The sequence below is a fragment of the Lemur catta genome, chromosome 18, assembly GCF_020740605.2.
Source record: "Lemur catta isolate mLemCat1 chromosome 18, mLemCat1.pri, whole genome shotgun sequence".
In the NCBI taxonomy this organism is placed as follows: Eukaryota; Metazoa; Chordata; class Mammalia; order Primates; family Lemuridae; genus Lemur; species Lemur catta.
Window position 1 is genome coordinate 45,859,444 of NC_059145.1, and position 27,912 is coordinate 45,887,355.

At 42.3% G+C, this 27,912-nt stretch overlaps 1 protein-coding gene across 1 annotated transcript in view; it reads right to left on the reverse strand.

Annotated features, from left to right (window-relative positions):
• Nucleotides 1-26,459, reverse strand: part of LOC123623600 (myosin VIIA and Rab interacting protein) — a 255,538-nt gene extending 229,079 nt beyond the window's left edge. Inside the window, 1 exon segment of the mRNA XM_045530922.1 lies at nucleotides 26,249-26,459. The gene's annotated coding sequence lies outside the window, so the exon portion shown is untranslated.
• Nucleotides 26,460-27,912: the final 1,453 nt, after the last annotated feature.

Sequence of the window (27,912 nt, forward strand, 5' to 3'; positions counted from 1 at the left end):
TTTTCAGTTCAGTCATTGTATTCTTCACTTCTAGGATTTCTGGGTTTTTTTTTTATTATCATGATTTCTCTTTTTTTGTTGAACTCCTCATTTTGTTCATGTATGGTTTTCCTAGTTTCATTTAGCTATCTGTGTTTTCTTGTCATTCACTAAACGAATTATTCTGAATTCTTTGTCAGTCGGCTCATAGATATCCATTTCTTTAGGATCAGTTATTGGAGCTTTCTAAGTTTCCTTTGATGGCATCATATTTCCTTGACTTTTCATGATCCTTGCATCTTGCATTGACGTCTGCATATTGAGGAGTTAATCACCTTTTTTCACACTTTACAGGTACACTTGGGCAGAGAAAGACCTTCAACAGTTAATCCAGCCTGAGGTACTGGATGGGCCAGCTGATAACATCTGTGGGCATGCCATCAGGGTATCCAGTTTGGCACGGCTTCCGCCTATGCTCTGAGATTGGGTAAGGCTGTCATTGGGCTCTTTGGTTGAGTAGCTCTGCTGGCTGGGCTCCACATTCAGAAGAGGCTGTTGGCTAGGCTCACCTGTTTAGGCAGGGCTGCTGGCTAGGGTCTGTAATTGCCCCTGGTTGGGTGAGGCCCCAGGCTGTGCTCCCCAGCAGGGTGGTGCTGCTGGCTGAACTATGTGTTCACTTGGGGCTGCAGGTTAGGCTGTAATTGAACTGGGCCTCAGGCTGTGTTCCACAGTTGGGCAGGGCCATAGGCTAGGCCCTGCAGTTGGGCAAGGTCACTAGTTGTGTTCTATGCCTGGGCAAGACCACTAGGTATGCTCTGTTGTCCATCAAGGTTGCTACCAGGCTCTCAGGTCAGGTAGGCCTGTGGGCCGTGCCCCATAGTTGAACAGAGCTACAGGGTGGACTCTATAATCAAGCAAGGCTGCTGGCTATTCCACAAGATTGGACACAATCACTGGCAGGGCTTCCTACTTTTGTTTCTTACTGTTTCACAAATCCATCTTATTAAATGTTCAATCTTTGGGACTTTGTTCGATGCCTGTTTCAGGAGGTATGGACTACATGGTTGACTGGGAAAAAAAGAAAGAACGAACAAAAAGGTCCCTCTGGCTCCAGGGCACTCTAGCTAACAAATGGCTATCCCCAGTCACTCCATGAGACTCACATTCTACCAGAGACCTCTGTACTTCAGAAGGAGCTGACCAGCTCCAAGCCTAGCTATGCAGGGAACCCTCCATTTCCTAGAGTCTGGATGCCATCACCCCAAGACTACCAGATACCAGCTCCCATAGCCCCTGTGACCTCCATCTAAACCACTGCCTCTCCTGATATCCCGTGGAGGCTCCGAGCTCATGCTGTTTTAGGCAAAACTTCCTCCTCTACTAAACAGGAGTAATAACCGTAATTTTATTTCTGACAAATAAGAGCAGGTCTAGAACTTGAAAACTGGAGGGAGGATTTCATTATCCCCATATTGTGAGATTTGATTGCATTTTCTACTTATTAGATCCTGGAAGAAGTTGGAAACTTCTTCCAATGTGAGGATGGCAAAGGTGGAGGAACTGCTTCCATGGCCTCTTTTGGCCATACTTGGTGGCAGCAGGTCCTGTTAAGTCATTTTGAATGGTATTAGATGAGTACCCACACACACACCCAGAGCACAAAGTGGCTGGAGTTAGCAGGAGTGGGGGAGGGGCAAGGGGACAGGAGTTGTAACTTCCTTAAATGAGAACTATGGTCTAAACCAGTGTTTTACAACCAAGAACTGTATTATTATCTTTCAGGGCACATTCAACAATGTCTAAAGAAATATTTAGCGGTCAAACCTGGGGATATGTTACTGGAACCCAATAAGTAGAGGACAGGAATGCTGCTAAACACCCCACAATACAAGGACAGCCCCCCACAACAAAGAATTACTCCATCCAAAATATCAGTAATGCCAAGGTCAAGAAACACTGGTCTAAACAGAAGGAATTACAAAGCACGTGTAGACTCTTGCTCTGTACCTCCCAGTACTCCCAGGCTCATGGGGTGGGGGTGGGGGGCCTTCTTTGCTGTCTCTATGCAGTGACTGAGACCACAGAGACTCTGGGCTCTGAAACCATACACATACATACATCATACATTATTGGCAAATAAATGGCCTGGTTTATAAATCTTCATTTTATTTTTCTGGTTTTATCTTCAGTGACTGGTCTTACAGGAAACAAACAAAAAAAAAATGTCCAATGTCTGTATTAGAGCCCAGAATATTTCCCTGCCATCTTGACATTAGAGAGATGCCTGCAATCCCCTGTTTTGTTTCCTGACTGTCTGGACACAGCGGAAGCCCTGTGTGAAGTCTATCCTGCCTTTTGGGATTCCTCTCTGTCTTCTTCACATCTTTTGGGTGTTTTAATGTTAATCCCCTTCACAGAAGACCACTAATGAACACTCAGGAAAAATACACAGCTCTTCATCCCACTGAGAATTCCCCCTTCAGTTTCAACCAGATAATGATCCTCTTTGTTCCTTCCACTATGTAAAATTCTGGTATGTTTCTTCTGTCTGTAATAAAAGTACATCAATATAAGAGCAGGCAGCTGACTACATTTGGAATACACCACACAATTATACTAGAGAACATAAGATCATGAAAAAATATACATTAAAACCTCACTAATTCAGATTTCACCAATTCTGAATTTGTGATCAAACACAGTAGGCTAAAATCTACTATTTCATTTGTTCTCAAAATAAAAGGATTAAGACAACTAATAGTAGATAAGAAAAGAAGAATATTTACCTTCCCAAGAGAGTAAATTATTATCAGGTATTTACTTAGAAGTATCAATTTATATGTAAACACCACAATTACAGTGTAAGCAAATAACAGCTGCAGAGCCTAGATTTTTACTATGCAAACCTCAGAGGGTTCTCCTAGTCACAAATGATGGGACTTAATCCCATGACCCTGGATGAGTCCCACTTCTTCAAACCTTCACTTTTAGAATAGAGCCTGGGACAGGTGGAAATGAAGGACCATGGGACAGGTGGAAATAAAGGACCATTGGACAGTGTGGTAATGACTACATGAAGAATGGGCTAGTGCCCTAAGGAGGCAGCAGGAGGGCAGGGCCCAGGGCATGCTTGATAGACACCTCAATAGACAGCTCCCCCAATCAATGAACCACCACTGTTCCTGGGCCACGGTGGACACAGTTACAAAGAGGGCTTCTTGGAGAGGCTTGCAGCTTCCCCCAGACTAGTCCTACCACCATATCCTCAGATATCCTCAGGCTACTCTGTACCTTCTGCTGAATGTTTCTAAGACCCACACTCACACCCTCTGATCTACTCCAAGAAGAGAAGCATCAAGTCACACACTCCTGACCTCTTTGCCTTCCAGCTCAGTAGCTACAGGAATGTCACAGTGCTCAGACACATGACCTTTTAAGTTGTCTCTTAGTCATTAAAGTTTATTAGAGTAAGGACATTTTAGGGACAGTAAACTGAAAATTTTTGGTTCTTGGCAGTCACTGGTCCTCTCCCACCCACTCTCCTCTCCCACCCACTCTCCCCTCCCACCCATAATCCTCTCCCACCCACAATGCTCTCCTATCCATACTCCTCTCCTATCCATACTCCTCTCCTATCCATACTCCTCTCCTATCGTACCTCTTGGGTCAACGGTCAGGCTTTCCTTTTTCCCCCTAGACTTCCTCTTCCTAAGTCTCAAAGCTCAGTCTTATTAGTGGGAGAGCCATCCCTCCACACTGTAAAGAAAGTCTCATCTGACTTAGATGACATGGAGCTGCAGAAAACCTGAGCAGTCCTGACCACCAAGAACAAAAAATCTTCAGTTTACTGCCCCCAAAATGACCTCCCTCTAACAAACTTAAACAACTAGGAGACGACTTACAAGTTCATATGTATAATTTATATTATCAGGGTGAGCACCATAACATGCTGGTAGCTACCAATGAACCCCTCATCATCTCCACTTGGAGTGGCTGGACCTGTCACCCCAGGCCACCACCACATCCCATGCCCTAGAGAAAACCACTTGCTCGTATCGCTCTGGTACAATTTTTCAAATGGATGATCAAAACCATCTCATAAAAATTTAGTTGTTTTGATGCCTTCAGTAGTTAGACTCAGAAATAAATGTTGAGTGCAAAGGTGGTTTGATCTATTTTTATCCAACATGCAGCCACCCAAAGCATCCTGGAAAAATCTCTTCCCTTCTCCCACAGTTAATTGGTACTAGAATATGGGAGGATAGTGAGGTTGTGGAAAGAGGGTGAGAAAAATTGTGGAAGATCATTTGGATCCTTCGTCCCTTCTGTCTGCTCCTACTTCAATGTTTTATGGTTTACCTGCAGAGACAGATAGATGTTCCCTCTACATCCTAAGAATGTGTTCCATAGAATAAAAAATTCTCCCATAGACTCATAGAGCTGGAAGAACACATACTTAAAAAGGATTCACTCCCTTCTTTGAAAATATATGATTCCTGTGCATGACAGAAAGGCCTCTAGCATAATTTTCCTAGGTCTACCCTTTTTGTTTCCAACTCCCTCCTAACACAGAGCTCTAAATTACAAACTCACTATGCCTCCCTTTCTCAGCATAAAAAGTTAGAAAAAACAAAGTTAGCAATATTCTTAGGGAAGAGATGGTGTTAATTTGGAATTACAGTTTTCATATATTTGCCTTCAAAAGCAAGAAAAAGTATCTAGTAGTCAAAATATGAATGATTTTGAAGGATAGGAAATTAATGTTAAGTGTGTAATATGTTTATGTGTTTGATATGGATTTCTGATATGGTTTGCTTTTATTTCACCTTTAAATATTAACCATCTGAAATAGAAGGTCATGAGAACTCTTAAATAGGTTAACCTCCTTCCTCAGATGTATTGTGCAGATACTCTTAGCAACGTCATGTGACTCTGCATGAACAATAATCAGTAGAACTTGCTTTGCAGAGGAAAAGCAAGACTTCTTCACTGAAATAGCAGAAAACGTAAAGAAGAATCAGAATAGACAAAGGGAACTATTTAATATCCTAATTTCTTTTTAAAATGAGTACAACTTATTAAAGGGGGACAGAAAACTTTGTATTTTGATAAATGTTTAAAATGTAAGGCTCTCAGGCTGGGCGCAGTGGCCACGCCTGTAATCCTAGCACTCTGGGAGGCCGAGGCGGGTGGATAGCTGGAGGTCAGGAGTTCGAGACCAGCCTGAGCAAGAATGAGACCCCGTCTCTACTAAAAAAATAGAAAGAAATTATCTGGCCAACTAAAAATATATATAGAAAAAATTAGCCGGGCATGGTGGCGCATGCCTGTAGTCCCAGCTTCTTGGGAGGCTTAGGCAGGAGGATCGCTTAAGCCCAGGAGTTTGAGGTTGCTGTGAGCTAGGCTGACGCCACGGCACTCTAGCCCAGGCAACAGAGCAAGACTCTGTCTGAAAAAAAAAAAAAAAATAATAATAATAATAATAAAATGTAAGGCTCTCATTCACTGCAACCCAAAGAAAAATAAAAAATACCCTTCCAAGTTTAGGCAAATACAGTACATACAGTGACATAGTAGGCAGCCATTAGAAACAGCATTTATGACGAGCATTTGCAATGGCATGAGAAAACGCTCAAGCGATGCTGAGTGGGAAGGCAGGACACAACACTATGTGCTGTATAACTTCAGCACTGCAGAGAGGCTGAGCTCTGACTTGCAGTCTGGCAGTTTACAACACTGGAAGGCTGCTACTTTGTTCTCCACCCCGAACCATGAGAAATGGTAAAGCAGAAGGGACAAGATGGCTTCTGATCCTAACAGGAACCTCCCACCACCACCACCCGTGGCAGCTCACTGAGCTCCAGCAACACCAGCAGGTTGGAGGGAGCTCTCACAGCGCCCTCCGGCCCTCGGTGGTATTACCACTTTGGAAGGCAGGGAGGTGCTTAGCATGGGCGAGGCCGGGGTCCAGGTGGGAGTTGAGAGAAGCTCCTCACAGAGCTATGTGATTGCTGCAGCCTTCATCAGGCACAGTTTGCTCCTAAACAGAGAAAGACTCCGGGACTTAGGGAAATTCTTGGGGGCAGCAAGGGAGCATGGTCCTGCATAGACGCTACTGAGGCAGCAAATACTACTGTGAAGTCCAGCCAGAGAGGAGCAGGGAGAGCGTGTGTAGAAGCATTCACACAAAATAAGAATGAGTTTCCAGCAATACAGTAGATTAGGACAAAGTCGCTGGAGAGAGAAGGCTGGGCAGCTAAGAGACCAAGGCTGTAGAAGGTAGAAGAATCATCTCTCTAAATATCAAAATCACCCAGAACTAACCCAGAAGCAGTGCCACCAAGAAAGGGAGGATAAAGAACCAGGACCAGGGAGGTGCTTGCTGAGGGCAAAGGGAATAGAGGGGTGGCCAGTGGAAAAAAGCAGTTCTGAATACCAGCTATGATCATATAACCAGTTACAGAAACAAGAATTGTAACTGTCATGAGTATTTCCTCCTTATTTTGTTATGAATGTGCGTGTGTGTAGCAAATATCTTTGTTTTCTTCTCTCTCTTCTTCCCTTATCATGTAGCATAAGAAGTTCTCACTTTATAGCACAGGATTTAAGTAGTGTGAACTTCACATCCTAGTATTTAAGTTATGGAATACCCAGGAGAAGAATAAACATCATCCAAGGACTTTGCATCCTCCTCTGCAGAAAAGGTTAGTGAGTTTCCAGTTGTGTGCAGGATACTTTCATCATGTGAGGTGGAAGTATGACCTCGTTATTGTCTTTGTTTGGAGATTAAGTATGGTTTAAGGAGATGCATGTGGTTGCCAAGTTAATAAGGGATGGATTTGTGAAGATTAATTTTATTAACTTGGAAGGTATTTTTGCATGAGACTGGCATTTAATTTGGTGGACTTTGAGTAAAGCAGATTTCCCTCCATAACATGAGGGGACCTCATCCACTCAGTTGAAGGCCTGAATACAACACAAAGACTGACCTCCTGAGTGGGAGAGAATTCTCCAGCACACTGCCTTTGGACTTCATCTGCACCATCGGCTCTCCTGGGTCTCAAGCCTGCCAGCCCACGTTGCAGATTTTGGACTTGCCAGCCTCCATAATTGTGTGAGCCAATTCCTTACAATAAATCTCTTCCTACATATACACACATCTTATTGGTTCTGTTTCTCTGGGGAACGCTAACACTAATCGTAACGGAATTAGAGGGAAGGGCTCAGGAATCAGGAGGGAGTACGACAACGGAGGACAGTAAGTAGCAGAGTCTGATGTCACAGTTTTTCCTTTGTTGTAGAGAGGTGGCATCCTGAACAACCTCAAGCAACACTGAGGAGCAAGGAAGACACCTCTACCACCTGCAGGCCCAGTGGTAGCTGGACAAAAACAGTACCTACGGGAGAGGGAGACAGGGAAGGAGGTGAAATGCACATCAGAGAAGATGATGCTCTGGGGGATACTGGTGGTGACTGACCATCACAGCGCTTATGGGGGAAGAGGACAGGTGGGAGACAGGGTGAGATGGGGGAATGCATAGAGGTGAGTGGGGATCAGAGTCCAAGGGATGCAGAATGATCCAGGAGACCTGGGCTTCTTGTGGGGATGGATAAACAGGGATTAAGGGATCAGTGAGATTGGTCCTGAGGGTACCAAGGCAGACAGTGTTTGTGAGCTGCGATGACTGGGATGGGAGAGCAGGAATGAAGCTTTGCCAAGAGCAGGCAGAGTTCTGGGGACCACTCCCCTTAATTCTTGTTGAACACTGAGGGAACTCTTTCAACTTCTGTGCTAGATGTAGTTTATGTTGTCATTTTAAATGTTTCAAAACAAAATTTTCCAATACATCCACACACTTTAATTTTCTAGTACATCCTTTAGAAGGTTCAGGACTCATATTTGATCTGCATGTTCTAGAATCATTCTGTGACTGGAGGAAGTTCATCTCATTCTGCAGTGAACTTAAAATAATTTAAATCTAATCTAAACACTTTTATCTGTTCATTCAGATTCAGGTGACTATTGGAAATATGTATTTTTTGAGAGTTTCTGTGCAGTGGGCTTAGTGCCATAGACCATCTGTTCTCAGGGCTGACTGACAAAGAACTGGCTAGATCAAAGCGTCTGGGTTTAAAAGAAAGCCCACAGCTCCAGGGTCCCTCAAGCCTCTGCCCCCACTCAATTACTTGTGGATTGATGGCATCTATTTGTTGCTTAAGTAATTGAGTTGAGATCAACCTATTAAAAATTGCTGGCAAAATTTCACCAAGTCCCACTATGAGTGCTGTTACTAAGACAGTGCCGACTATGCTGTGACAAATAAAATAATCTAAAATGCCTCAAAAGCACCTAAAATTCAATATATGACTTTGAAACTCAGAAATGCATTCTATACATAAACAGAAAATGGCCCCAATTACAGCCTTCAATAAGCTAAAAGAAGACAGAAATACAAATAATCTTAAGGAAGAAAAGATAAAATGTATGTAAATAGTGAACTCCAAGTGAGGAGTATTTTTCAAATATGACATAAAAAGTCAAATTCTAAACCAGCTTCCTCTGTACTTCAAGCCAAGCATGCCAAGGACGAACACCTGTGCCCAAAGTAAATGTCCACTCCAAACCAGCCCAGCAGCACCCCACCCAGGCCCTGGATCGAGGCAGGGTTAGCACATCACCTCTTAGCTGCATCCTCATTCGCAACCACCACAGTTTAGTCTATTGTTTCTCTGATGGACTGTCTTAGATAGTCTAGGGCTATTGTTATAATCATCATCCTTTTAGCCTTTCGGCGAAAAAAGAAGCTTGAAGTTTCCCGGGATCGTTGGGATTTTGCAGATGACACACAGCACCTATGAACGTTCTGTTCTCACCCATTTACTAGGTAAACTGTAAGGCAGCCAGTATTTTGAGTGAGACCCAGAGCAAGAAGAGGCTCAGTAGCAAGTCCAGGTGGCAGCTACTCTGGGGTTGTGAACGACCCAATAGATCCAGTGATTTGTAAAGTGTCCATAACAAACAGAGATGCCATCAGGACCTCTGGGAAACTGTGGGAGAAGCACAGCAAATGCCTATAGGGTGTTAGGGCAGAGCCACACCCCCGTCTATAGATGGTAGTCTCCTTTTGAGAAATAGCTCGCGCTTGCTGCCAAGCCCTGGTGTAGAATGCCTGACCATGGGACATCAAGTAGCCATGTGACCAGAAGAAGCCTTGCTTTCTGCTTTTTTTGAGGCTACGTATGTACTGCAGGCATCTGCTGTCAAGTGGAAATGGTGTATAAAGAATCACACTCAAGCGGTTCCAGAAGGTATAAGCAGCATGGGCAGGTGACTCAAATACTCCTGTGCCACCTATGCCTGTGGCCTTGTCTCCTCTTCCTTAGTTCACACCTGTGTCCTTGTGGGAATTTCCTTTATGATCAGCCAATAGGAATGGTAAAACTTCAAGCCCGATCTCTGGATGATTCTGTGAGATATGATTGACCCCAACCAGAAGTGGACAGCTGTAGCACTACACCCTCACTCAAGGGTGGCTCTGCAGGACAGCAGTGAAGGGAATCTTTCTGAGGGGCAGAATTTCAAGTGGTATGTTGACTTTCCACATTGTCTGGACTGAGAGATATCCAGAGACAATAGACCTACATCCATTTGTGGGCTGTAGCTAAGAGTGTGGCAGGATGGGAAAGAATCGGATTGGAAGATCAGTGACAAGGGGGCCAGGGAAGAGGTGTGTGGATGGATTTTTCAGAGTGGGCACAATGCAGTGATATCTGAATACCTATGTGGTAGCTCAAACATATCCGCTGCAGAAGAAGCTCTCAGTCACCAGATGGACAAGATGACACCTGTGGAGGTTGGTCAGCCTCTTCCCCAATGCTTATTCAATGAGCCTTTGTACAAAATGGACATAGCAGCATGGTCCAACAGCTTGTTCCCATGGGCCCAGCAATACGTCTATACATGAGTCCAACTTCATGGACTTACCCTTTCTAGGCCAAACCTGACTGTCACCCCTGCTGAGGACCTCTTTCCAATAGCACAGGGCAGGAAACCAGTCAACCACATGGTAGCAGAGCAATTGCACTATTCCCCTTCTGTCACAGAGTGGGTAGTGACTTCTCCCTGGAACAGACACGTAGAGATTGACCATCTCTGCCTGTAATATCCCGCACCTTGAGATACTTAACTCATTGTCACAGTGTCCCCTTATCATATTGTGATTAACCAAGGAACTCAATTTACAGTAAATTGCATCCATGGAATTCATTAGTCTCGCCAATGTACCGTATTACCTGGGGAAATGGGAGAATGATCTAATGATAACTTTTGGTCCACCAGTTTCTACCACTAGACCAGAGGATTTCAAAGTGCCTCTCTGAAGTGATCCTTTTTTATGCTGTGGTTTCTCCAGAGATCCAAGGCCTGAATGCAATAAATAAGTTTCTTTTTCTCTTTCTTTTCTTTTCTTTTCTTTTTTTTTTAAGCTTCAATATACTGAAAGTTGAAATAAATGTTTGAACTAGACTGGAGTGTACATTTTCAAAAGAAAACAGTCTCAAATATAAAAGCTTACAATAAAGTATTGTGCTCAGCTCGGCCTTTTGAACTGTGGCTGTATTCAAACATATATAAGCAATAACATTATAAAGAGATTTGGTCCTAGATAATATCCTATTATATAGATAACAAAGAGGAGTGTAAAACTGCTTTAGGCAATAAAAAAAAAAAAAACTCCAATTCAGTACCATGGCAGGAGGGAAATTATTTAATGATCTTTAACATTAGCCTGATCTACTGTGGGTTTCACAAACTCAGCTATCCTTTGGTAATACATCTTCCACCAGCAGGAGGTTCAGAGACACATACTTTAATTAAAGTTAGCTACTTCGAGGATAATTAAGAATTCTATAAACAAGATTACAGAACTTTTAAGCATACTCTAACCAAAATAGCTGCAGCTTTATTTTAAACAAAATGGTTGAGTAATTTGGGAGGAACTACCAAAGGCTGAGAAGGTTGTTTTGTTGAGCAGCAATGCTCATGGATATTTACTTCAAATTGGATAGGAATGAAAAACAAATTTCCTTCACTTTGTTTCTCAAAATCCAAAGGTAACACCCTAAAGGCATAACATCAGTAATGTGGCCCGTGGAATCTACTACACCCTCTGCCTATTGATTCTAAATTCAACAAACACTGCTGAGCACCGGCTTGTACACAGAGCTAAGCCAGACAAAGGAGAACCCAGAAACAAGATGCATAGTGCTCTGAATTTCCAGGCAGGGTAGGTGACAACTCAACAATGTTTACCTACATCTGGCTCAGTTGCGGCACCTTTCCTACCCAAACTCTTTGTATCTCTTTCTTTTGGAGCCTAAATTCTGCAAAACAGTTGTCAAAGGGTAACAAACCCCCAAGTGTACACCAAAAGGAGTCTGCATCAGCTCTCTGCCCCTCTCATTCTTTTGAGCTTTTTCCTTTGGAGTTTTTGTGAGATTTTTAATACCTCCCCCCAAAAAAACACCTTCCCATTTAAGAAAACTTGAGAGATATTATTAATAAATGCTGCAAGAGAAAATTAATCACCCTGACATCATCGAATAAACACAATCACTGTTAACACATTGGTTCATTTAAGTCTCATTTCTCCCTTTCTTAGTAGGCGGCAGTGGAGATGGTGGTTGTGTCCTAGTTTACACAGAAGTATGCATTTTTTCCCACTAAACACTTTATCTCAAGCATATTTTCCATGTTAGCACAAACACTTTTAAGCATCACTCCTAATAGCTGCATTATATTTTATCAAGTGGATATATTTACTGACCTACTTCCTAGCAATATACATCTGAGTTGATTCCAATTTTGTGCTATTTTATAAAATACTATGATAAACATTTTGGTATATAAAGAGTTTTCCACATTAAGGATTTTTTTAAATTAATTAATTTTTTTTTTTTAGAGATGAGGGTCTCACTATGTTCCCCAGGCTGGTCTTGAACTTCTAGGCTCATGCAATCCTCCCACCTCAACCTCCTGAGAAGCTGGGATTACAGGTGAACACCACCACATACAAAGATGTTTTTTCCCTCCTTAGGCTAGATTCCCAGAAATAAAATGACAGCCTACCTCGCTTTGACATGCCTTCCTCACTAAGCTCAATCGTTTCTAGCTTTTGATTTAAAGTGAGAGGTGTGCAATACTTCCATTTACTTAAACACTTAGAGGCCATTGTAGGGTTATTAATCAGTCTAATTTCAACATTGTTGTGTCTCAAGGAATAGACACGCCTGAGAAGGGGGAGAGAGACAAGGGAACACCAGTTGGTCAAACAGCAAGAACACACATAACATTGATGAAATTAAGGTTGTCACTTATACGGGTGCAGTTTGTGGTACCCCAAAACAATTACAATAGTAGCGTCAAAGATCATTGATCACAGATCACCATAACATATGTAATAATAACGAAAAAGTATTACATATTGCAAGAATTCTCAAAGTGTGACACAGAGACATGAAGTGAGCACATGCTGTTGGGAAAATGGCACTGAAAGACTTGCTTGACACAGGATTGCCACAAACTTTCAATTTGTGAAAAAGCACACTATCTGCAAAGCACAATAAAGTGGGGCACACTAAAACAAGGTATGCCTGTTTTTTGATATTGCCAAGACTAACGCAGGAGCAATGCTGGAGACAGTGACAAAACTGGAGCTGAAGTTACCAAGAAACAAGGAGAAGTGAGCTTGGAGACTCGGGGACTGACAGAGATAAAGGGTGTGATAAGATGAGCCCTGGTCCACCCAAAGGAGAGTGGTGGTGGGACTGTGAGGGAGGAGGAGCAGGAGAGATGGGTGTCTTGGGTTCCCTGTTGACCAGGTCTGTGGAGGGGGTGGGAAGGCCAGAGTAGGTATGATCTTTAGCCCAGAGTGAGGGCCTCCTTTTGACCTTCACCAGAGAAAGGCAGACTTACTACAGGTGGGCGGCCCTTACGGAGTGGGCTGGGGATGCCTGCAGAAGGTTCAATGTTACTCAAGCTCACAAACACCTATTGCCCTTTATGACGGGGGAATGTAGAAGGTGGGGGGGGGAGGGCGTCTAAGAGTGCTTGGCTCCTTGTTTGTTCCCTGATTTTATTACACATTAATAAAGAACCCAGAACCAGACTTCCTGATCAGTCTTCTCTGACTACTAAATTCCTGTAAATAGAGAAACCATTTCACATATGCTTAATGTGGTTAAGTAAATAAGAGTTTATCAAAATGTAATGAATAAACAAGAAACTATAAAAATTACCACACATATTTGAAAAAGAACCATATAAAAACCATACAGGTTTTATAGATCCTAGAAAAATAAAAAAAATAGTAGTTAATGGAAACACTGTGGACAGGTTAAACACCAGAATACACATAGCAAAGAAGAGAATTAGTGAATTAGCAGACAGAGCTGAAATACTAATAATAACCCAGAAGGTAGCACTAAGAAAGTGAAACATGAAAGAGAGGTTAAAGGTCACAGATGATATAGGAAGAAGGTCCAACACATATCTATCAGAGTTTCAGAACTAGATAGCAGAGAAAGGGGGAGAATATTCACAGACACAATAGCTGAGAATTTTCCAGATCACTGATTAGATATCAATCCTCACATTTAAGAAGCCCAGTGAATTCTGAGTGGGAAAATTAAAAAGGAACCCATTTCTACACATGCCATAGTGACATTCAGAACAACAAAGACACAAACAAGGTACCAAAATCAGCTAGAAGGAAAAGATAGATTATTACAAAGAAACGATAATCAGATTGTTAGCTGAATTCTCCAAATACAACAATGGAAGTTGGAAGATAGCGAAATAATGTCAACAAATTATATACCATGTGAAAAAAGTAATATAAAGTCTTATACATGAGGTTTTAAAAAGTTTGACCTAAAATACCAGATAATATTAATATATAATTTGAGGAGGGGGGTGATCAGAGTTAAATATAAAGTCCTTGAATTGCTTAGAAGGACAGAAATGAGTCTGATTCAGTTTAGATGCTGTTATAGTAAATATTTATGCTAAAATTACTATATAATATGCACTAGAAAACAGAAATGGAATATAAAGCCTCTGAATAAGTGGAGGAGGGAAATGCAATGTGGGATTGGACAGGAGGCCAAAATCAATACCAAAAGCAGCCAGATAGAGTAACTAAGTATATAAAAGTGGAACAAGCAAAGAAAACAAAATAAGATGGTAAAGGAAATCCAAATATATTAACAGTAACACTGTAAATAAGCATAACTTTCATATTCAAAATTATAGGCTAGAAAAAAAGAGAGCAACTTTATGCTGTTACCAATAGTTTCACAAATGAAATAAAAACACTCAGAACTGTTGACCGCAAAAGGACAAGAAAAAGATAAAGCAGGCAAATACTAACCAAAAGAAAACTAGTATATTAATAGCTCTGTTAAACACAGACTTAAGAGGGTTGTCTCATGATGGCAAGCACTCAAATTAAACTAAAAGCACCTAATAATATGTTGCTTCAAAATACACAGAGCTATATTAAAAGAAGCACAAAATGAAATTTCTAAATTCACCTCTATATATTTCTCCTGTAGTAAGTGATGAATCAAAGTGCAAAAATCAGTAAGGAAAATGGAAGATTTAAATAACACAAGTAACTAGCTTAAGCTAATGGACAGATATTAATCACTGCAACCAACAACTTTCTCTTCAAGAAATCATGGAACATTTGTGAAGCATGACTTTGGAACAGGCCATAAAACAAATGTCAACAAATTTCAAAATAAATAAATAAAAACAAATTTCAAAGAACTGGAATCATGTAGACCACATTCTCTGATCATTGTGCATTAAAATAGAAAACTAATTGTTAAAAAGTTCTAAAAAAAATTATCAGTCATAAATCAAACAAGAAATCATAATGAAAATCTTAAAAACTTACCTGTGAACAATAACAAAAACACTACATATTGAAAGTTGTGAAGTACAAATATTGCTAAAGCAATACTTAGATAAAAATTTATAGTCCTAAATGCATATAAAGGAAAGAAAAAAGGCTATAAGTTAATGAGTTAATCATGTAAATTTAAGAGATTAGAAAAAACAAATAAACCCAAAGAAAAGGAAAGAAATAGTAAAGATGAGAACAGAGATTAATAAATAGAAAAGAATGACAGAATAGATAGTTCAGCATATTGTGGGGGTACAAAAGTTTAGGTTATGTATATTGCCCTTGCCCCCCACCCCCCACCCCCTGTCAGAGCTTCAAACGTGTCCATCCCCTAGACAGTGCACATCGCACTCATTATGTACGTATACACCCATTCCCCCCCCACATCTGCCTGACACCTGATCAATGTTGTTCATAAATGTGCTCTTAGGTGATGATCAGTGAAACCAATTTGATGGTGAGTACATGTGGTGCTTATTTTTTCATTCTTGGGATACTTCACTTAGTAGAATGGGTTCCAGCTCTATCCAGGAAAATACAAGAGATGCTATATCACCATTGTTTCTTATAGCTGAGTAGAACTCCATGGTATACATATACCACATTTTATTAATCCACTCATGTATTGATGGGGACTTGGGTAGTTTCCACATCTTTGCAATTGTGAAATGTGCTGCTATAAACATCCGTTGCAGATATCCTTGTCACAGAATGTCTTGACTGAGCATGCCCAGCACATTTATTTCTATGCCTCCTCCCTCATGCCCCCATTGATCTCACTTCTTCTGGCAACCTTTCCACCTTTTTGGAAGCAATTTTAACCATCTCCAGGTTTGCCAAAAGTGGTCTTTTGTTTTTCATTCAATTTGCTGCTTTCGGACCTGTTACAAAAGAGAAGGGGGAAATGTCCTCATGGCCTCACCATCCACCATCGGCAGCAGTCTGAGGGACAGGAACCCAAGCAGAAAGAGGGTGGTGGCAGTAGCCATGGGAAAAGCAAATGTCAGCTGTACCTGGAACCTGTGGCAGGAAGGATTCAGACAAGGGAGCGCAGGGGAACCTTTAGAGGATCTCCACAGCATTCAGGTGCCAGACTGCAAGATCTGCAGTCCCGGGAGAGCCACCTGACATCCACTAGCTGAAAAATCGATTGGTGGATTTCTAAAAGGCTTTGAACAAGGATGCAATTAAAACAGCATTTCTGATTTTTCTTCTAATTAGTTGTAAAAGAAAGAGATTAACCTCAAATACTCTGCTTACATGTCATTCTAGTAAATCAAAATCCCTAATGATTAATAAGTCATTTCTTAAAAGAAGCAAAACAACAAAGCCACATTTATGTAACACAAACATAAAAGCAGCACCTGTCGTATTTTCTGAGGCTGGAGCTACATAAAGTGAAAACATGCTGGAGACAGAGGTTTTCAAGAGGAAGTCAGGAAGAGGTTGGGCTGGAAACGCTGCTTACACAGATGGGGCTATCTTCAGAAAAACACAATGGAAAGAGTCTTATTTTTCTTTTGCCCAGTGATTCCAATAGAACCCTGTCATCTAGGTTTCCAAGCCTAAAAAATCAACCTGCCTAAAAAATGACCCCACGCACTTGCAGATAGTTATATTTCACACCAAAAAGAGGGAACCTTATCACAGGACATCGTTATCTGAGCTATATCATTATCTGAGCTACCGGGATTCAGTGTCAGCAGATTATCTGAGGACTTTGGCAAATAGCCACTATAGATCCCGAGGCCACAGGCACCTCTGTGCTCCAGGTGTCCACTCTTCCCCTGAACACTCACGTCTTGTATCCTCTTCCCCGGTGTCTGCTCAGTGAGATTAAATTGTCAGCCCACAGCATGGATTTGTGCATCCCAGCGGCAGATCACACATCTGTCTCGGTATTACACTGTAAATCTCAGCCACAAAATGACATTCCATAGAGTGTTTTTCTTGCCCCAGCTGATGACACATAAATATATACAGAAAATTTAACTCATAATCACCTAGAGAAGGTAATGGTTGAATAAAAACACCAAAAGCAATTTTCTAAAAGCTTTTAGGCACGCAGTTTCATAAAGCTCTTTTTACTCTCCTTACAGAAATGCAGAATTCGTTCTCAGGGTAATTGTGAAGGGGGTGAGGTTTGTCTTACTAAAGCATCCGGCCTTTCCCTCATCCAAGTCCATCTCTCAGCCTTTTCCTCACTAACCCGCTGGTGGTGTCATGCTGTTCTGGTCTTCCTGTCACTAGCAATTGATCACATAAACTCATTTGCATTAGGGTGTCAACAGCACAGTGTTACTTTGGAGTTATGCCAACCAAGTTCTAAATTTTAAAAGAAGAGAAGATGAAACGGAGTAATTATCCAATGGTGGAATTCACACCCTGGAATGGGTGAGGTAGGGGCCAAGCTGCACCAAGGGGCTTTCCTGGTTCTCCTTAACAGGGGCTTAACCTCTCACAGTCTGCCCTGATTCAAGGCAGTCCTTAATAGCCGACCACTTAAACTCTTACCAGTTCTCCCAAGCTAGGTAAATATTTGTATGATGTTTATGATTTATATTCATATACAATCATTTATATGATGCAAGATTCAAAATGAAAAGGCCTAAAACCTCTGAGCTTTCTAAATGAACTTTAGGATATTTATATATACAAATACATACATGTATATTTTTTCCTTTAACATCTTTGTTCTTCCTTCTGTAATGTTATTTCCTTAATGAGACAGATGTTATCTGTCTACATTGCTATAGGAGTTTAAATAAGTATAGCTGCTTTGGGGAGCAACTTGGCACCAGATGGTCAAATTCAAAGTTTATATAAAATAAAACACTGCAATTCCATTTCTAGGCATATATCCTCAAGAATTTCTTGTGCATGTACATAAATAAATTTCAAAGATGTTTACTGAACACATCTAAGTAACAGCCAAAAATATATACAGAAACAATCTAAAGTCCACCATAGAGGAACAGATTAATAAATACGGTATTTGTATATGGTAGAATGATATTTAGCAGTTAAAAATACGAGCATGATCTGAGCTAAACAACCTGATAGTTCTTTCAAAAACACTAAATGATAAATGCAAGTTACAGAATGCACAGGGTGTAAGAGAGACAACTGCGGACAACTCCGTAGTGAAGTTGGCTCCAAAAAGCCAATAAACACACAGATACATTCCATTTCATCAGTAAAGAAAAGTGAAGTAAAAAACAAGAATCTGGGGTCTTTTCTTTTGCCTAAGAATCTGGCAGTATTAATAAATAATCATATTTATCAAGGGCAAGCCACGAGGATCTGGCACAAACACCACTGACGGCAAAATAAATTTATAAAGTTTCCTGGAGGGTTACATTTTGCTTAAAGAAATGTAAACAAATTTTGACAATGTAATTCATCCCAAGAAAAATAAAGAATGTATACAAAGACAAATTTACAATAAAAAGTCTAAAGTGCCTAATGTCAAAGAATGGTTTTGTTGAATAAATTACGGTATATAGATTAAATAGATAATAAGGAGGATGAAAATAATGATATAGAAGAATAATTATTGGCATTAAAGTTGCCCATATGCTGTTGAATTTAAAGAAGTATCACCTTATGTTTGTTTAAAAATTATATTCATATGTTCCGTATTATGTAAGGATACTTGTTATCAGAGAAAAGTCACTTAAAGTGAGTCCACTTAAAATTTCACAGTAAATAATGGGAAACACAAAGGTCTGATTGGCATTATATTTTAGGAAAATGAAAAAAGAAAATACATTTTATTTGATATTTTACCAAATTTTAATATAATTACAACTTCACACTAGTTCTTAGAACTGCACTGTACAATGCAGTAGCCCTAGCCACATGTGGCTACTGAACACTCAAAATGTGGCTAGTCTGATTGAAAGGTATGGAGGTTATAAATATACATGCTAGATTCCAAAGACTTTATATAGAAAAAAGGAATGTCAAATGTCTCTTTAATAATTCTGTATTGATTGTATCTTGAAATGTATCCAAAAGTATATTTGACACATTATATTAAATTATATTACTAATTGTAATTGTATTAAAATTAGTTTTACCTTTCTTTTTACTTTTTTTAATGTACCCTCTAGAGGATTTTAAACTATGCATGTTCCTAGTATTATATTTCTATCAGAAAGCGCTATCTTAGAACAAAGCAAGTTTTCATATTTGGAGCATAATTTTCCAAGCAAACATAAAGAAGAGCACAAAACATCCTTCAATGAGCATTTGACATTTTTGACAAGCTCAGAAAGAGCATCATTGTTGCACAAGATTATTTGAGGATGGGCATCAGAAGACCTTCCTATTTTGTCATGCAACTCATATTCTTCTGAAGCACATCCTCTCTCCGTTACTCTTTCTCTTTTTCAATCCTTATCAAGTTTTAGGCTGCCAGCAACCCATTTGTTCAACAATGAGTGTGTTTCCTGCAGATTGTCAAGTAAGTTTTATCAACTTCACCAAGGCCTCCATCTTTCGCAAGATCTGCAATTCTGCTCTACAGTGGATTTGCACTATCCTGTCCAATAAAAGTCTGTATCATCAGGGAGCAATTGACCCATAAAGAAAATGGTGCTTAGGTAGGTAGACAACCATCAGTGTTAAGTTAAGACATCAGAACAGGGACTAAGATATAAGTGGACAGTTCATTAGTGAATGTCTTTATGTGATGATACCTCTTATGAAGGCTTGCAACTAGTGGGTTCAAAAAATGAAAATTTAAAAGGTCTATATTTATGTATACAACATCAAATGATCGATAAGGAAAAATAATACAAAATTTCAAGTGACTGAGTGGTGGAAATATAGGTGATTTTTATTTTCTTCTTTCTATTTGCCTGTATTTCTACAATTATTAATTTTATATTAACACATTTAATTAGGTTAAATTTAACTTCAAATGCCAGGTCAAATCCCACATCCTCCATGAACTACCCCATTTGGACAAGTCCTACCTCCAGTGAAGTCTCCTCTTTAGAACTCCAAATCAATGCTCTTTGATAATTTACTACTAACTGTATAGTATAATTACGACAATAATTAACATTTATGTGCCAAGCATTATTCAGAGTGCTTCATATTTACTAGCCTTTTAAACCCTTAACTGGTCTGATCTTTGCTCAAGTCATTGATCCTCAAGTGGGAGAAGAAAAAATACCTCTCTGAAAGGAGAGCTCACACTCAGGGTGGGGTGCCAGTATAATTTGAAAAAGCAAATTCAATATTAAAATATAATTTTATACTTGGAAATATATGTAATGTTCTCATAATACAAACTTTGGCAGGAAAACTCAAAATAGATTAATTAACATAATTAAACTTAAATAGATCAAAGATGTAGAAAAGGAATTTTATAAAATTTAACACAAGCATGATTTTAAAAACAAAGAACACTATTAGAATACAGAAGCATAAAATCTCTTAACATTAAAGGATATCTATCAAACCTAAAGCAATCATCACACTCTTAGTGAATATTTGAAAGCATTATCCAAGTCAGACACCTGACTAGGAGGTCCACTATCACCATTATTACTCAGCATGATGCCGGAGGGTCTAGGCAGTGTAATATGCCAAGAAAAAGATACAAACAATTTTAAGATATGAGAAACAAAATCATCAGTATTTGTGGTACATCCGGCTTTCTACAGAATATCTAGGGATTCTACCAATAAAGGTGCATTATAGAAAATTAACATACAGAAAGTCAACCCCATTACTATACACTGGCAATAATCAATTTAAAAAATGTAACTGGAGGGAAAAAGATCCCATTCACAAAAGTAATAAAACCTGGAAGCAACTAATAAAGGGATAAGTAAAATGTGGCACATACATAGGATGCAATAAAAATGAATGAAGCAATAACACACACTACAACATAGGTAAACCTTCAAAACATTATGATAAGTAAAAAAGCCAGGCACCAAGTATCATATATTGTATTCTTGTATGATTCTATTTACATGAAATATACAGAATGGGCAAATTTATTGAGATAGTAGATTGGTAGCTGCATAAGGCTGGTTGTGTGTGGCGGGGCGAGGGAATTGAGGAGTGAATGTCAATGGGCATAGGGTTTCTTTTGCAGATTCAAAAATGTACTAAAATTAGATTATGTTGATGGCTGCACACCCTGTGAATTTACTAAAAAACACTGAATTGTAAACTTTAAATGGGTGAATTGTATGGTATGTGATATATACCTCAATAGAGCTGTTAATTAAAAAATGACAACAAAAGCCTATAAGGTACCTAATACAAGTTCCAGATCTTTATGGAGAATATTATAAAGTTTATAGAATGATCTGGGGGAAAAAAAGACTTATAGAGATAGATCATGTCCATGAATGGGATGTATCAATTGTGAAATGATAAAAAAGTCTCTCCCAATTAATCTTACAGATTCAATGTAAATGATAACATGAATTTTCATTAGAAAAGATAGATTCTAAAATTGATGTTGAAGCCTAAATTGTTAAGAATAACCAAGACAATTCTAAAGAAAAGGGGTAAGAAGGGAAGATTTATTACAAAGCTTTAATAATTAAATGAAATGGTATTAGCTCCAGAATCACAAAAGATGCATAGAACAGAGACAGATCCAAGAATACAGCAGAAATTGGCATGTGACAGAGATGGCAACAAAATAAATGAGAAAATTAATAAACTATTCACTGAATGATAACAGAACAAATGGTTGTCAATCTAGAAAACAGACCCCTGCCTCATACAATACAGAAATATAAATTTCACATGAGTTCAAAGACCTAACTATGAAAAACAAAATTTTTCCAGTATGAAAATGGTAAGACATAGAAAAGAAAACTTCAAAACCAAAATATATTTAAAAGATAATCTCTATGGGAAACGTAAGTAAAAGAGCAGTGAAATACATTCCATGCTTATCAGATAAACCAAGAGGAAAACATCTGATTAACACCAGTCACGGTCAAAGGTATGGGCATACAAGGAACTCTACAGTACACAGTAGGAGCATAATCTGCAGTACCCCGTAGAGCTGAAGTAGCAGAAGGATGCTGATATAAGCATATCCTACTTCCCAGTTAGTCAACTTCTGGGGGATATATACCCTAGACACACTCTTGTACATTTCAACAAGATCTTAGCAAGGATATTCCCTGAAATATTTTTTAGCAAAAGGCGGAAACATCTTATTATCCATCAGTGGGGAATATTTAAACTCTGGTATATCAAACAAAGGAATATTACATACAAATTTACTAAAACCAATCAAATTTACTAAAACCAAACTAGATCTACAATGATCAATATATGTTATCAATGCATGCAAAAAAAATACTGGATAAAAAAAAAATCACAAAAATAGATAAGACAGGCTTCCATTACATAAAATTTTAAACACAAAGTAAAAGTACACACTCTGATGGGCGCCCACTCAGAGCCAACATTGCCAGTTGCACGGACCTGACCCCAAGTTCTTCACCTTCACAGTCTGGATTTCCCTCTTGCTTATCAGAGAACGTTCTATTTCCAGCAACCCCATACTTAAATTTAAGTGGCTGCTACATGCAAAGTGCTAGACTAGGTGCCACGGAGGACAAAAGAATTATGCAAATCTCCTCCCTCCACCCTGCAGGAAGGTACAACTCAGCTCAGGAAGTTATCTCAGAGATATGGTTCTTAATCCTCACTCTAGCTGGTACAGTATATAAATTTAGAAAGAGTGTTTAATTTTCAAGGCTTGGTTCCTTCATCTATAAAATGAGAAAGCCATCCTCTTCCTATTGTGAAGAGTAAATATATTTTTAGTGCCCAGCACATGGCAAACACTCAACACTCTTGGTGATTTTAGGCACCGCAGCCACCAAGTAAATATAATCTTTTAAACGGTAAAAGGTGATTGATGGATGGGAGGAGGGCACTGGATGGGTCCACTTGGCCTTCTCCACACCTGAATACACCATCCCCACCTCTCCTGTAACTTGGCCCCACCGTGTGGGATGTTTGGACATTTCTTCCAGTAACAGTAATGTGGCTACAGCCAGGCCTATTTACTCTTCCTAGTTCACCAGGGACAGTGCCCTGTGAAAAGAGCTACCTGCCTCAGGAAGGAGAACTCCTTCTCTCAAACCTTTGGGGAGATTCTGGGGTGAGATGAGGCCCAAGGATCTCAACCCACCTAAGGTTGCTTCTCAGTTGACCCTCTTTAAAATCCCAAGCACATACCACCGTAACTCCATATGCTGAGGGAAAGGCAATAGTGTCTCAACTCCACCCTCCTCCAATACACACCTGCTCCCAACCCCTGGGCCATCTTTTTAAAGAGCTGGGATAGAGTCCGATCCATGGATTTAGCAGTAGAGGCCAGAGAGGGAGGTTGTCTGCCTGATACTGGAAAACAGTATTTTGAAATCATGTTTGGAGACACTGAGCTTTTGGATTTTATTCCTGGGATTCCTTTCTGAGGGCTTGGGAAAGGACGGTAGAGGTTTCAGTTCTCCAGCCAATGTGGCGCCACCATGTGGCAACAGCACAAATAGTTCATAAATCACTCAGCTTTGAAATTCTGTGATTGTCCACCAATTTTTAACTTTGAAAATATTTCCTTTTTTATGTTTCAAATAAGAATTCACTCATTTTTTTTCTTCATCTATATTTTAACATCATACTATTTCAGATCAGCATTATTCAAATTCACTCTATGGAAAAGTTCTTTGGGGAATAAACTGGCCTCCATTTATCAAAGTCAACACTGTTACTTTTGGGGTCAGATATAACCCATCACCAAAGAACTGATGATTATGGTGTGGTGGGACAAATAATTCATTCCCTGCCCAGATCTTAAAAACAAATTCTTCCTTCTAGTTTTCTGGCTTAGTTATAACTACTCTTGGTTTGCATTCATAAAAAAGGAGGTAGAAAATTATCAAGAAGTCTCAATTTAGCTTGGGAACTAAAATGCTAAAATAAATAATCATAGTAATAAAAATAAGACTTGCCTTATAAAACTAAGCAGGATGATGGTTGCCCTTGAGGGACAGTGCCCCCCGTAGGAGTAATAGGGAGATTGGAAATATTCTAGGTCTTAATCAGGGCACTGGTTACCCAGGTGTGTTAAGTTTGTGAAAATCCACTGAGTGTACACTTTCAGAATTGTACTGTTTTCTGTTATTATACTTCAATATAATGTGAAGACAATTTCACCAAGGTCTGATCAGTCATCACTCTTTAACTTGCCTTTGAGACAACAGGCTGTGCAAACACAGAAATAACTGGGAAGGCAAAAACAGGGGGATGTCCAGTTTTCTGAGGCATTTCTCAGCCACTGTGACTCCCTCTGGGTAGGGAGGAAGGAGATAGGATCCAGTCTACACTACTGCTAGTTCAAATTACTGAGTATGGCTAAAACTTCACTTTCTTAAAAGTGAACAAATCCTGGAGCCAACCCCCCCCCCTTTCCCTACCACACACACAAACAAATGAAACCCAGAATGCAAACAGAACCCTGCTACAAAGAAATACACACCGTCTCCTCAGAGACAACACACACACACACACACACACACACACACACGGCCTACCCCCAGCCCTTAGAGACAATCTCCAGACCCACAGAGACATCCCGCAGATTGGGGCGGGGGTGGGGGCTAATTAAGAGAGATGCAATTGCCCATGGCCAGGCAAGGAACACGACCAAGAAGACGGAAACCGGTAATTTCAAAGTCTTAGCAAACTAAATTTCTCTAGAAAGAAGATTTTGAAATCTGCAAATAGGGTCCCAGATGTAGCTTATAAAATTCTTTAAATCATCCCTATTTCCTCCCACAGCCCCAGATCCTTTGGACCATCTTCCTTCTACCTTTTAATATAACCCCAGTGCATTTTCACATCTCTCATATCCTCTGAACCCCAAGTACTTCGGGAAGATTGAAAGGCAGGAATTATTCCATTTCATAAATGAAAAAGTTGAGTCTCAAACATGCTTGTCAATCATCACAAAACTATCTTAAGCAGTCATCTCATCACTGAGTTTCAGAGTTGAGGCGGGGGAAGCTGAGTTGGGGGATAACGGCAAGAGAGGACAGCTCTCTGGCCAAAGCTCTGAGAACTGCCCACAGCCCCAAGGGAGCTGCCTTAAAGGATCTGGAGCTAAGGAATCCCACTGACAACGTTTACATACCCTGGAACTTGGCCCCATCCTCCCCAGGGAAAGTAACAGAGCAAACCAACAGATCTAGATCAAGGAGTCAGGGGTGGCGAGGGTAGAAATGACGCCAGACGCAGGTATTTTCTAGGAGCAGGTGGGAGCCAACGTTATCGAAACCAACGCCACAGCGTACCCGCTTTTCTTAGGAAGTTCCCTAGGCCCAGACTGGCGTGTGCATTTAAGAATCTTCAGGATACATACTTATCCTGATCCTTATCCTTATCATACATAGATATGAGGGAAGGAAGCGGAGCAAGACGGACCTTAGAGCAGGCACCTAGCAAACCCCCCTTCCCCGCCGAGCCGCTGGCATATCAAGCGAGGGTAAAGGGAGGGAGTGCTCCGAATGCCGCAGGTCCTAGGGCTCCCACCACCGAATAGCTCCGCTCCGCGCCCACCCAGAAGGTCCCCCGCGGCTGACTCCAAACCTCCGTAGAGCACCCTGGGACCGGCTCTCTACCTCTTCAGCTCTGGCAGCTTCGGGGGAGTCTGAGGGGACCGGGCTGAAGCTGGAGTGACCGCCCCTCAAGAGCGCGCTCCTCCCCTGGCAGCCCTGGGGCGGGGGCCAGACGCAATCCCCCCGGGCTCTAACTCTGTGCACCGACCGTGACCTTGAGCGAGTCCCTAATTAGCTCCATTTTACAAACATTAAGAGTTCGAAAGTGTCAAGTCCGCCGCGCTGGGCTGCCGCGGGGCGCTCACCGGAGGGTTCAGGGCGCCCCGCCGGCGCGCGGGTAGCGCAGTGGGTACGCGGTGACCCGCAGCCCCCGCAGCCCCGGCGCCACGCGGCCGGCCGGGACCAGAAAACGGGAGGGAGACGCAGAGGCGAGCTCCGGCCCGGACAGCGGGAGAAAGAGGCGGCTCCGACTCCGCGACGATCCTCGAGCAAGTTCAAGTCACGCACACGCCCCTCCGCAGGGCAGGGCCGGCCGTGCCCCGGGGCCTGGCTCAGGACAAGCACGGGGTGCGGGGAGGGTGAGAGACCGCCACACACCCACCTCGAAGTTGCTGCAACGTGAGGCGGAGCGTGGCGCAAAGCTGCGGGAGCGGAGGGGAGCGGAGGGACAGGCGCGGTACTCACACGGGGCGGCCGGCCGGGAGCAGGTCTGAGGCCGGGGTCATCGATGGCGGCCGGGCTCCGGCCGCCGCGCCTCGGGATGCCCGGGGCACCTGCCGCAGCGCGGCGCGCGGGCTAGAGGGCTGCGGGCAGCGAGCCGGGGCGCGGGTCGGTCTGCGCGCCAGAGCGGGGCCGCAGCGCCGCGGGGACTCGGCAGCCGGACCCGCAGCCGCAGCGGGAGCCCGGCAGTGGGCAGGAGACGGGAACGCGGCGGCGGCGGCGGCTGCGAGGGAGGCGCCCGCGCCGCAGGCACCCAAGGCCAGCCCGGCCGCCCCCGCCGCCGCCACCTGCCGGCCCCGCCGACCGCCAATCAGGGCGCCGGGCGCGGGGGAGCGCGCGCAGGCGGGGCGGGGGCGCGTGCCGGGCGGCCGCGGGAGGGGCGGAGCGCGACGGCGCCTGCGCAGGGCGGGGGGCCTGCGGGCCGGTTCCTCCCGCACCCGGGGCCCGCGGGCGGCACGCGCCGGGAGGGGCGGGGCGCACCGAGAGCAGGCGGGGCGGGGACCCGCGCCCTCCGGGGCGCTACCCCGCGGCGCGGTGCGGTGTTGGCTCCGCAGCCCGGTACCCCGCGAGCCGCGACTTCAGGTCATTCTCAGATTTGCAGTAAGGCTTTCCCTGCCCTGTGCCTCTGCGCTCTGGAGGCCCGGACCCTCCCAGCTGCGGAGCGGTGGGTCGCCAGAACCCGGGCCTGCCTCGTTCCGGGAGCACCGCGGTCCGCGGGCAGGAGCCTCGCCAGAGCTGGCGTGGCGCTCCTCCACGGACAGCTCTTTTTCGCTTCACAGTCCCTGAGTATTAAAGTCACCGTGGTGACCCTGATCTGGACTCCTTTAATTTTCCCATGAATTTACTGTGCTAGGGACGCTCATTCATTCAACACACATAATCCAGGTTCGCGCCTGGCTCAGGGAGTTGTCCAGGCTAACGCGCGCCCGAGTGTCCTGAAGCTGGTGAGCCCGCGCGTCGAAAGGGCGCCCAAAGACGGCTGCAAGTGTGGAACGCGATCGGGCTCACGCCCGGAGTTCCCGGTCCCAGAACAATGTCTGCGAGTTGAAAGGTTCCACTCCAGGCCAGGGCTTCATTGCGCGTTTGCATCCATCAAACACAGGGTCGGGAATCTTCCTGAGACCCGCAGCCTCAGCCCTAACAACTGGGCTGTCAAAACACCTTGTCAATCTTAGCTGCAGGGTGGAAGTCACTCCTTGAGAATAAAGCGTTTGGGGAGCTACATTAGCGGTTTCTAAATCCCTGGGCATCCTCTCAGGACAGTGGGTTGAAGCTGTTCTCTCCGTGTAAATTTGTGCAGTAGAAATAAATGGCTCATTTGCAGATCACTCCGCAGCAGAAACATCAAACAACAAAAAAACAAACAAAACAAAACCTTGAAGAAGGGTACTCAGAAGGTAAAGGGGTTAATTTCTCTAAAGATCCGGTTTCCTCCCTTAAAGGGATTTTAATGTCTACAAACTGGTAAAGTAGAAAAAAGTTTGTTGTTTATATTTTATTTGCATTCAATTTAAATTCTATTTGTCTGTGCTTGGTTAGCATTCACGTGGAACAAAATTCAAGAAGTACTAATGGGAACGCAGTTAACAAGGCTCCCTCCCACCCTTGCTTCCCAACCTCTCAATTCC